The sequence below is a fragment of the Talpa occidentalis genome, unplaced genomic scaffold, assembly GCF_014898055.3.
Source record: "Talpa occidentalis isolate TD23 unplaced genomic scaffold, MPIMG_talOcc4v2.1 talOcc4.14, whole genome shotgun sequence".
Taxonomy (NCBI): Eukaryota; Metazoa; Chordata; class Mammalia; order Eulipotyphla; family Talpidae; genus Talpa; species Talpa occidentalis.
The window spans coordinates 37,162,849-37,173,676 of record NW_023601433.1 but is presented as its reverse complement, the minus strand read 5'-3'; the positions used below and the strand labels follow the sequence as shown (position 1 = coordinate 37,173,676).

Genomic DNA, 10,828 nt, shown 5'->3' with positions numbered 1-10,828 from the left:
ACCTTCCCATACTCAGTGTTCAAGTTCTTCCTCTGGTAGAAGCTTCCAGATTAATCAATACAATCTATTGGAACATGCGCTTGGCAATGTCATGCACCTTTAATAATGGCATTTTGTTAATCACAGCCCTTGTGTCTTAACCCTCATGACAACCACAGAAGGTGGACATGGGAGGGAAAATGCTACCTTACATGAATTGAACTGGAACAAAGCCCCACTTATTCTTGGAAAAAGGGATACAGAACATAAGAGCTCTGTCTTTGCTTTAACTCACGGCGTTAACTCAATAATAATAATGCCATTATTCTGTCCACTGGTGTCTTTTCATGTTTATCATTTCTTAGCCAGGAAGACCTTTTAGCTTGTGTTTTATTTAAGTAATGTTTATGTTTATTAAAACCAAAAATAAATTGCATTGGTTTGGAAAGGGAGATTTTTTTTTCCCTGAATAAAGACTGATTTGGTTGGGTGTTGGGGTGCTTTATTGTTTTTTATGGCAGCCACTGAATCGTTATGTCTTTTACATTAATGTAATCCTGTAGTGTGTTTTCTTTGCATTAGACAATTCTGAAAATATTTTAATGCACCAAGTAAATTTTAAAACAGCAATTTGCAGAGTGATAGTCCATTACGTTTAAGTCTTATACATTGACATTAGAAACCAGGAAGTACACATACACTCATTCTAAAATTGTAATTGGGAGAGATTTATTTCTTGATGTTGTCATGTATGCTCACTATTTAGTTCAAGGAAACACTTCTAAGCATAGTTCACTATATGACATAGTGGCAGTAGGTAAATAAAATACAATTTACACAAATTATTTACTTGATTGAAGGCTTTATGGTACATAATAGGTAGGTTTTTTTATAGTTGCTCTCAGCTTTTTTCACACTGACTTCGTTGTATTCGGGTGTTCTATGCCTGAGATTGCTCAGCTGCTGCTGTTGCCATTGGTTTGTTTTCTTTCAGGATCAAGGTGGGTACTTTCATATAAAATCTTATTTTTAATTCCTTCTCTGGCAATTCTTTCCTGGATTCTTTGTTTTGCATAGTTATACCTACAGTGGAACCTTATAAGAACATGAATAAATGTGTTAATGTAAAAATCCTGTAGAAACTAATTTGAAATTCATAACCACAAATTTCAAGATGCTTACAGATGACAGCACTGAATATAAAGCATTCTAATTAAAACATTATCAGTGTGTGTAACACTGAAAAACAGATTCTTCACTGAGAATTGAAATGTCCCAATGGGAGTTTGTGCTCATAAGAGCTTGTGCTTTAGCAGTAGATAAACCTATCATAATCATGAATATTCTTGAGTACTTGGCATACATACCAGCATCCTAAAGTCACTAAGAAAAATCCTCCTACTCCAACATCACATGATCTTCTAATTTTACCTGTCAAAAAGAAGCATAAATAGCAATCAAACATTATATATTATTCCACCTAGAAGAAAATTGACAAAAATAGTTGTTTTTTATATAGATGAGATACTCACTAGTTAACAAAAATGTCCCAGGCCAGCCACAACAGATCCTAATGAACCATATAATATCGAATCCCGGGCACAAGGGATGTTTTCAACATCTAAAATTCCTAGAAGTTTAAAGGGCTTCCAAAGAAAAATTAAAAAAATAAATTTCTGGGTGTTTTGACAAAGAAGATGAAACAGTTCATTCCCATTGTTCGCTCATTCTTCTTTGATATATAATCTGAATCCCTTGGAAACCTTGAGAGTTTGACCAGGACAACTACCTTGCTCATACTTAATAAATGAATGGTGTTAATGGGACAGTTTACTAATTAGCTGGTTTTATGAGCTTTCTAAAACATCTGTAAGAAATTGAGAAGAGTGGCTATCACCAGAATTAACATCAGTTGTGTAAGAAGAAATATTTCATGTTGGGTAAGTCCCTGTGTATGTATTTTCTCACCTGATAGGAGGAGGCTGCATAGTGCATGGTAACCACATACAGGCATGGCGTGATGGGAAAAACTGGAAGCACAGAGTTGGGTTTTGGTCTCATCCTGTCATTTTTCTAATTAGGTCATCTGACCTTTAATCTGATGAATGCCACATGCATTTTTAAGTTCCTTCAATCACCAAAATGACTAGTTTTTTAAATTTCTAGTACTCACTGTATTTATGCACATGGTTCTTCCTCATTTGAAAAATACTGCAACCTGAAGCTTCACAACTTGAATGTCACTCTACTTGAGGGCAGGACAGACATTATTAAAGTTTTGTTTCACTATGGCATTCCTATTAACTTCTAAAATTTGATTAGCAAGTTTTCAGTAATGTATCTTTTAAAAGATGCTTGTTTAAAGGTATCAGTTATATTGAAAACACATGTTAGTATGAGGGATTATGTTATAATTCTTAAACTAGATGGGGCGGAATTCTATTAGATCAGATTATCTAAGAAGTAATACAATGCACAGGAGAAAACAAACTGGAAGGAATGGGAAAAGGACAGTAAATGGCCAATCAGATTACTCTGTTGTCTCCTTTCATTCAAGCTGCCAGAAAACCAGAAAAGGCAGATATGTGATTTGGTTTATAATAAAGCCAAAGTTAATGTCTTGGATCTTTCTATGCCTTTATTTGGTCTCCTTGTTATCCTCTTCCCCTGCCAATACGGAGTTACATAGCAGGTGCTATTAAAGTTGCCGACTTCAGAAGTTTTTCAATACAAATATTAAAATACAAACAGGATGGTGGGTTTACTTCGCTTTTAGGCTTTAATTTAGAAAAAGATTTCTCAAAAGCCCAGAGGTATATATGGAGAATGTGGCTAGTCTATAGGGTGATGCCACACTCACAGTGCAAGACTAAAGGCGGCCTCCAGATCTAGGGTGCTAGAGCCAAAGAGTGGTGGGAGTGAGTGCCACTTTGAACAGGTAAGTAAATGAAACAGCTTCTATCACAGGGTAGAATGTTTAATGACTTTGACGTTTTGGCAGGGACTGAGGCAAGAAAAAGACCTACCGGGCTGACCACAGCATGCCCAGCACTGCACACCCTCCACTCTAGACAGCGTATATCCTAAGGCTTCTGCAACTGCTCATTTGGATTCTCTTCTTCAGTGGAGTCTGAACCCAGGCTACAGCAAAATCTGTGGACATTTCTTGGAACACTGACAAAATGTCAACTCCAGTTATTCAAATCTGTAGTGATACACTGGCCAAGTATTTGAAACAGTGCTGCTTAAATCTAGGGTTAACATAAATACTATAGCGAAGAACCAACCCTCAGTTTACCGTTTACACTGAACTGCTGTCTCAAATGGAAATAAAAGCTCAACTTTTATTGCATTGTAATGCTAAGTTCTTTTAAGTACTATATTTTAAATTGTTCCTTAAGTAGCCTACAAACCATTAGCAAATTTAAGTTCTTTAACAAAGTTAGACTAGCTTTTTTTATAAATTAGTATTTTGAAGCTTAGAGGAGCTGTTTCACCACTTCATTTCGATGGAACTAAAGGGATTTCTGATGCAGAATGTAAATTTAGTAATCTGTAGAAAACTTCAAATTAGAGCCATCCCATATCCCACTGCTAAATGTTCCCGTTGCAAAGGGCAGTGGGCCTTCGTCCTGTGAAAATCCCTTTTTTGTGCACTTGATTCCTCAATGATTTTACCTCAGTTGCTTTCATTTGCATCAGTTTTTCTCCTTTACTACATAAACCCCTCGACATCCCTTTCTCCAAAGACTTAAGTCTACTGTCCCATTTTTCTGCTTCCTTTCATTGCAAAACAAGTGACCCGGGTGCCTCTTATTTACAAATGTCACATTCCCCTTAACTCTTCAGTGAAGCATTTATCCTCTGCTCTCCACAGAAACAGCATCAGTGTACCTAAATCCACCATACTCTATTTAATTCCAGTGCATGTGGCACGATTTGTTTTTGAAACATCTTCAAGTGATTTGGCATTCCTGCCAGCTTTGTTGCTGTTTCCTTTGATGACCTAAATGTCAAAGTGCACCACTATCCCTCCCCACCAACCCTCCAGCTAGTCATCTGAGTATGTCGTTTTCAATTAAATACCATTTATGTGATTCCCAAATTTATACATCAAACCTGTCTTTCCATGCTTTAGTTTCATCTGCCTACTAATATTTCCAAATTAAGATGGTTTTTGAGGCACTGCTTGATGTCTAGACCAAAATCTCATAAGTCATCTTTGAATCCATCCTGTCCTTCATCCAGCTCATGTCCATATGTATCAGCAAGTCTGAAAGGCTCTACCTTGAAAATACATCCTCAACCATCGTATTCCTCATTTTCGCTGCTACCAACGATCTCCATGTCAGCTCTGCTCACAATACCTACTACTGCTATAAAGGTGCTATATGATCTGGCACCCACCCCCTATTTTTTTACCTGACCCTTTTCCTTGTTTAGGCATACAGGCCTGGATGCTTACTGCTTAGCATTCTTGTCTTGGATGGCACAGGAAATGAAGATCTTGCTTTTTGTTTGACTCCCTCAGTGGTATGGAGTTACATAAGGACAGGGATTTTTTTTTTTTAACCGGTTTTGATCAAGGTTCTAACTTGAGCTCATTTAGTCCATAAAAGTAGGTACTCAAGTATTTATTTCCTTTTTTAAATTTTGTTTAAGAGTATAGAAAGAGGAAAGACAGTTTTGAAAGGCTAACTTGATAGCTTTCTCAATCTTAGGCTTGCTCATTCAAATCAAATGGTTTTCCTGGATTGTACTTGAATGATCACTGAAAAATTTTTAAAGCTGCAGATCACCTCTTCTGACACTTCCCTGGAATGCTAACTTATCAGCTTATACTGATAAAATCTCTTTCATGAGCTTTGACTTAGGTACCAATGGTTGGGGAGAAATTTATGCGCCTTTTGTTTTAAATCGCCCCCCAAATCAGTTTTAGAACTTGTGCCTGTGCTTCAATTTGCTATTTTGTTTTGCTAATAAGGGAACAATTAGGTCATTTTTTTTTCTTGCACAGGATTTTCTTCCATTCTCATAGACCCTTAAATAACAGCAGTAATCTATCAAAGGTGAACAATCAGATACTAAAGTGATAAAGTCCCATTTAAGAGCCCTGTGTCACAAAGCTGAATCTAAAATTTAAATGTTTGTAGTTAAGGTGTCCCTTGAACCATCCAAGTTTCAAACAAGGGTACATTTTGCTACACTAAGCATATTCCAGATAGTCTAAGACATTAAACACAAAAGGCATCAATAATGTATATACTTAGAAAATTTGATATTAAATAAGGAAACAATTTACCCAATAATTGTTCAAACTAGCATTTGATGACTTGCTATTGTGGCAAAATTTAGATGAAAATGTCCTCAGAAAAGGATGAGCTTTGAAAAAAATGTGCAAAATTTCCAGGCTGAGCTGAGAATATTTTAAGGCTAGCAATTTGGAGCAACCTGGGACACTGGGTATTCAATAAATATTTGTTCATAATTGTCCCGGTATTATTAATCTGCACTATGAATTAGGAGCTAGATAAAGGAGGTTTATATTAAAGCTTAAGCACTTCGGATTTTATCCTGAAAGCTACGATTGAGATGCTACGATTAGCTTTTAGGCAGACGTGGAATTATCCAATTATAGGTTAGTGAAGTTGTAGAACTTGAGGAAGACAGCAAAAGACAGGAATACCAGCTAGGGGACCTAATGGTTACATACAATAATGCATATACTCAGCTTGATCGAGAAAAAGGTCAATGGTAGTAAGTCTCGATCCTTTCATCAGACCCTCTGGTTCTAGATGTAAATTCACAAGAATGTAACCAATTTTTCATCTAAATCAATTTGATTTGAATTAAAAAATATCAGGAGACAGTGATTTCGCTATTGGTGTTGCGGAATATGCAGCATTAAAGAGAAGCATCTGTCCTCAGAGAGCTCTTAAGTCACTACCTTTACTAGAAAGTTGCAGTGCAAAGTCCTTGTATTGCTTCATAATGATTCGCAATGAGCAGTGCCGGCCCCTCTTCCCGCTAGTTTTGTTCACTTTTGTCAAGTGATTTAGATAAAAAATATGGGGGGCTGTAGGGGCAGGTGAGTAACAGTTCCCAGTGCAGAGAATTCAATGAATGACACGTGAGTGGGGCCCAGGGTCCCCCAGCGGGAGAGGCCGTGTCCCCCCGCATGTCCCGCCCGCGCCCTGCTCTGCCCGCAGCCCGCGCCGCCCACGACTCGCTAACCCCGCGACCCCGCAGGTTACCTTTCCCTTCCCGGGCTCGCCCGGCTCCTGCTCGGCGGCCATGGGGCACGAGTCCGCGCTTCCAGCCCCGCCCTGCGACGGCCGAGGGCCGCCGCCAGCGGAAGCCCCCGTCAGCCCCGCCCCTGCGCGGCGGCCGCCATTTTAGGAGCCTTTCTTGTTCTCCGCAGTGGCCGCGGTGGGCCGCTGCCGTCGCCTGGGCTGCGGCCGCCATCTCCTTTGTTCGCTGGCACGGGCCACGCTCTCGCCACTAGGGACTCTCTCCAGCCCCAAGGGCCAGGGGTGCTGCAGACTAGGCTGGTGAAGCCACCCCGTCGCCCGGATTCCCGGCGGGGCGGGGGCGGAACAGGCCTGGCTCCTCCAGACTGCGCCTCTTCCCGCCCCAGCCCCCGCCTTCCGCCCAACCGCCATTTCTAACCGTCGCCGCGCGCTCGCCTGTGCTGGCGCCGGGCGCGCGCCGGGGGGCGGGGCCGCGGCGGAGGGAGCGCGCGCGCCGCCGCCGCTTTGTCCTGCGAGCTTGTCCTGCGGCCGACCCGAGCCCACCCCACCCGGGCCCACCGGCCCGGAAGTCGGCGCTCGGGCGCTCGCGGCCCGCGTGTCCTACGTGTCCTTTGTCCTTCCGGCCCCGGGAAGAGCCCCTGCGGCCCGGGCGGCGCCTCTCCGCGCTAGCAGCCCCTGAGCCCTCGGCGCGGGGCTCCCGGCGCTTCGTGGCCCCACGCCCACACCGCCGCCTCCCTTTTTTTAGTTTCATTACTTAATAGTTTTAAAATAGCACGGCCTGGCTCGCCTAAAGGAGACTGGGGACAAAATGGAGGGAGCCGCGCGCTTGTGAACGTGCGTCAGGACGTGTGTGTCCTTGCGCAGGGCGGGGAGGCGGGTGAAGGACTCCGGGGGGTTGAATAAAAAAGGGCCCGCGGCGTCCATTTCTCATGCCGCTCCGCGCGGCGCGCCGCCCTGCGGGTGCGAGTGAACGGGAAGCTTAAGTACTGGCGAAGGGCGCTGCGGGCTGCGGAATGAGGCGCAGCAGTCCTCGGGAAACAGGCTCTAGGCGATTTTTCAGTCTAAATACGGTGCAAGTCCCTTTGCGGGTTTTTTTTTCCCTATGCACCCTAAGGTTCATGCTCCTACCATTGCTGTGTGGTGTGCGCGTCGCAGGGCGCCCGTCCGGAGGAGCGCGCAAGCTTCAGAACGTGCCATTGTGCAAAGTCACGCTGCCCTCGCGACGCGCGCCGGGCGGGTGGACGGGCCCGTCCCCGACGCCGGGCCCCGTTCGTTCTTTTATGAGTATTTACTACGTTTCTACAATCCCAGTAAAATACAGTCTGACATTTATGTGTGACAGTCGTTTTCCTTTTAATGAGTAACATCTGGAGAAGCTGGACAGTTATAAACTACCACGGTGCTCTAACATTTATTAGGAAATAGGAAAAAAAAAGTAACCCCACCCTTGGTACCCTGCCAGTTTGGGTTCTGAATGGAAATTCTCGCACTAATTAGACCTTAAAGGCTTGGTCTGGAAGGTGGTATTGAAGGTGGTAATATTCCATAAAGGAGTAGCAATTCTTTTGAAGTAATTCCTAATTATACGGTGAAGGAAGGAGAACTGGAAAAGTACCAAGTAGAAGACCATAAATCCATCTGATTTTTTTTTTTTTTATTTGTGACTGGAAAAATCGCTAGGGTAAACTTAGTTGGAGTCCATTTGTCTTGAAAAGTATTTTCATGTGTTATTTCTTTATATTAAAATTTTTAATTAAAATGTATGTTACTTGCATGTTTGAATTTTTGTTTATGTTCTTTTGATTTTTATAATTTACAGAGTGAAAATCGTTTTCACTCTCACCGTTTTTTTCTCCCTTCGTCAACACAACGAACAATTGAATGTGCCATTTTCCAACCTCTCCTTTTTCTTCATTAAAACAACACTGGAATAGAGGATAAAAAATGAAAACCTATGTCATTCCTGCCCCCATACGTGTGTCTGTATAGGAGACATATTCTAACTAGCTGCACTGTGTACTTGTCATTCGGTGATTTTTCCCATTTAATAATGTATCTTGGAATTTTCATCTAAGTATCTCTCGATGTACTCATTCATTTTAATGATTGCTTAACTGTCCTTTAACCATTTTTTCTTCGAAGTGACACAGAAAGTTGAAATTTTTTTACTAATCCAAAAAAAAAGGAAGCCTCAGTGAGCATCTTCACGCATTTTCTTTGGTGCACATCTTTGTGCACATCTTCAATTATTTCTGGAATTGGCATAACTGACTCAAAGTTGTATGCATATTAAATAACAATTTGGGGTCTCCACTCAGGCGGTTGAGTGCAGCGATGAGCAGTCCTCAGCCTCTGCAGCACTGGTTCGATTCCCGGCCGGCCGGCGAGATACCCACAGGGCAAAGCAGACCTCTCCTGTCCTGCCTGCTGCTCCCCTCGGCAGTGTTTGGTCGTTCTGCCTGTTCTCTTCCCCACTCTGTCTCTGGTGAATCCTGACACCCTCCTGCGCATCTGGCCAATACCCTGATTCTTGTATAAATAAATAAAATGTTTTAAAAAAAATTTTAAAAAAAGTATTACTAAATTTCCTCCAAAAATACTACCAACTTGCATTCCCCATCAATGTATGAACTTTAGTGTTTCCTCACAACCTTTCAACACTGTATGCTACGATGTTTTAAATTTTCTGCTGATATGGTAGGTGATAGTGGTCTTTCTGCTTTAAACTTTCCTGATTACTAATATGGTCAAACATTCTCTCAAGTGTTTATTGGTCAGTTTAAAAAAAATTGAGATACATTTGATCAGATGTGCAACATGATTTGCTATTTATATATAATCATTTTTCCCCATAAGATTAGGTTTGTATCGCTTTTGTGCAATCAAAAAATGTGTGATTTTATTTATAGCTGCTTTTCACAATTATGGTTTTAAACTATTTGTAACATTTACTTGTACTTTATTGTTAATTTTGTATATGGAGTCTTCCATTTCTCAAACATTTCCTTTTTTTAATGGAGTCTCTCTGTTTTGATCTTGTGTCTTGTTTAAGAAGGTTTTCTTTCTCTCATAATAAAAATTCTCTCATAATAAAAATTCACGATTTTGAAAATAATCTTCATATGTTCCTTTTCTCATTAATAATTTCAATTATCTTTTCTTAAAATGCCAACTTTTCGTACTATTGACAAATTATTTCTTCTATTTCATATTATACTTTATTTTTTTTCTATTTTCCTGATATCTCCTTTGTTGTCTTTTTAAAAACTTTGAATTTACTACTTTCTTGGGTTTTAATGAATTGACTCAGACCTCTTTTGTAGAATCCCCCTCAAAACAATTCAGTTTTGCTCTCCTGTGGGGTAACATGGGATCTTGGGAATTCAAGCATCCTTTGTCATGCGAGAAGCTAGAAATTGTGGTGGATTCTAACAACCTCTTTCCCTCACTTTGCCGCTTACTCCTTTCTTTAGACTTCACAGTTATGATTCAGTCTTTACATCCCTCCAACTTTAGGTAACGAAAAACTCTAAATGGTTCTGTTGAAGCTTCCTTACTTAGTCAGAGAAGACATTCTTATTAATTGCCTCTAGGAATGGTTTATCTTAGGTAACCTCACTTCTGTTTCAGGTTTTATCAATTTTAAAACACTCATAAAATGTTTGAAGCTGAGTTTGCATAGTTCTTTGCGTTCAAAAGTGTCCCTAGAGAGAGTGGAAAAAGGAACGGATGGAATTTAGTCTTCCAAAGATTCAGAAGCACTGGTGCTCCTAAAACAGTTCCTGAGATTTTCAAAAGTTCTCCACTCCTTCCTGGGACATTTATTTAACACATTTATTTAACAAAGTTCTGTATAAACTTCCCCTAGAGCATAATCTTCAATGCTAAGACACTAACTAGGAGACAAAATCATGTTACCAAGAAGTGTGGTAGTTAGGTGCCTAAAGCATTCTTCATGTACTGCACGGAACACTCACTTCTTAATGTATGCAAAGGCATCTGAGATATAAACATCCTTCAAGAGGATCCACATGCCATCTCAGACAGGCCAGGCTCTAGCCAGATTTTGTAGGGCCCAAGCCTTCTGCTGTGTAGTCATCTTCTAAAGAACATCGCTAAAGATACCTATGTTGGATTTGGCACTCAATCTGATCCCAATTCTTCTGAATCATCCAGAAATTCCTTACTATCCCAGTCTACTGCTGGTGTACTCTCCTGGCGTACTCTCTCCGCAGAGTTACTGACTTACTATCATATTTCTTTTGTTGTTTCAGTAGGTTTTAGAGGAAGGAGTGATAAAAAATGTTCAATCAGTTCTTAGCAACCAAAGTCTGAATTTTCTCCTCTTCTTTCCTCCTCCTCCTCCTTCTTTTCACCTAAGTGGTATTTATGTATGTGTGTACATCACGTGTGCATGTGCACGTGCCAGTGTGCAAACATGTTGACATCAAATGGTACTACATGACTTATAAAGAATTCCATCTGTTTTCTACCCCTCTTGTCTGCACTTGAGTTCTGTGTCCTACAATGACTGTTATCCCTTTTGACACATTCTTCTGACAGCGAAACTTCACATTTCTAAATAAAACACTATTCTT

At 40.8% G+C, this 10,828-nt stretch overlaps 1 long non-coding RNA gene across 3 annotated transcripts; it reads right to left on the bottom strand.

Annotated features, from left to right (window-relative positions):
- Positions 1–417: 417 nt before the first annotated feature.
- On the bottom strand, positions 418–7,440 carry LOC119244532 (uncharacterized). 3 transcript variants are annotated; one of them, XR_005125076.2, is made up of 3 exons: positions 7,359–7,440; positions 1,347–1,410; positions 418–1,074 (listed from the first exon to the last, which is right to left on the bottom strand). It is a non-coding gene; the product is annotated as an uncharacterized LOC119244532 (long non-coding RNA). The 3 variants fall into 3 exon arrangements; XR_005125075.2 differs by lacking the exon at positions 7,359–7,440 and adding an exon at positions 6,234–6,329; XR_005125074.2 differs by lacking the exon at positions 7,359–7,440 and adding an exon at positions 1,512–1,525.
- Positions 7,441–10,828: the final 3,388 nt, after the last annotated feature.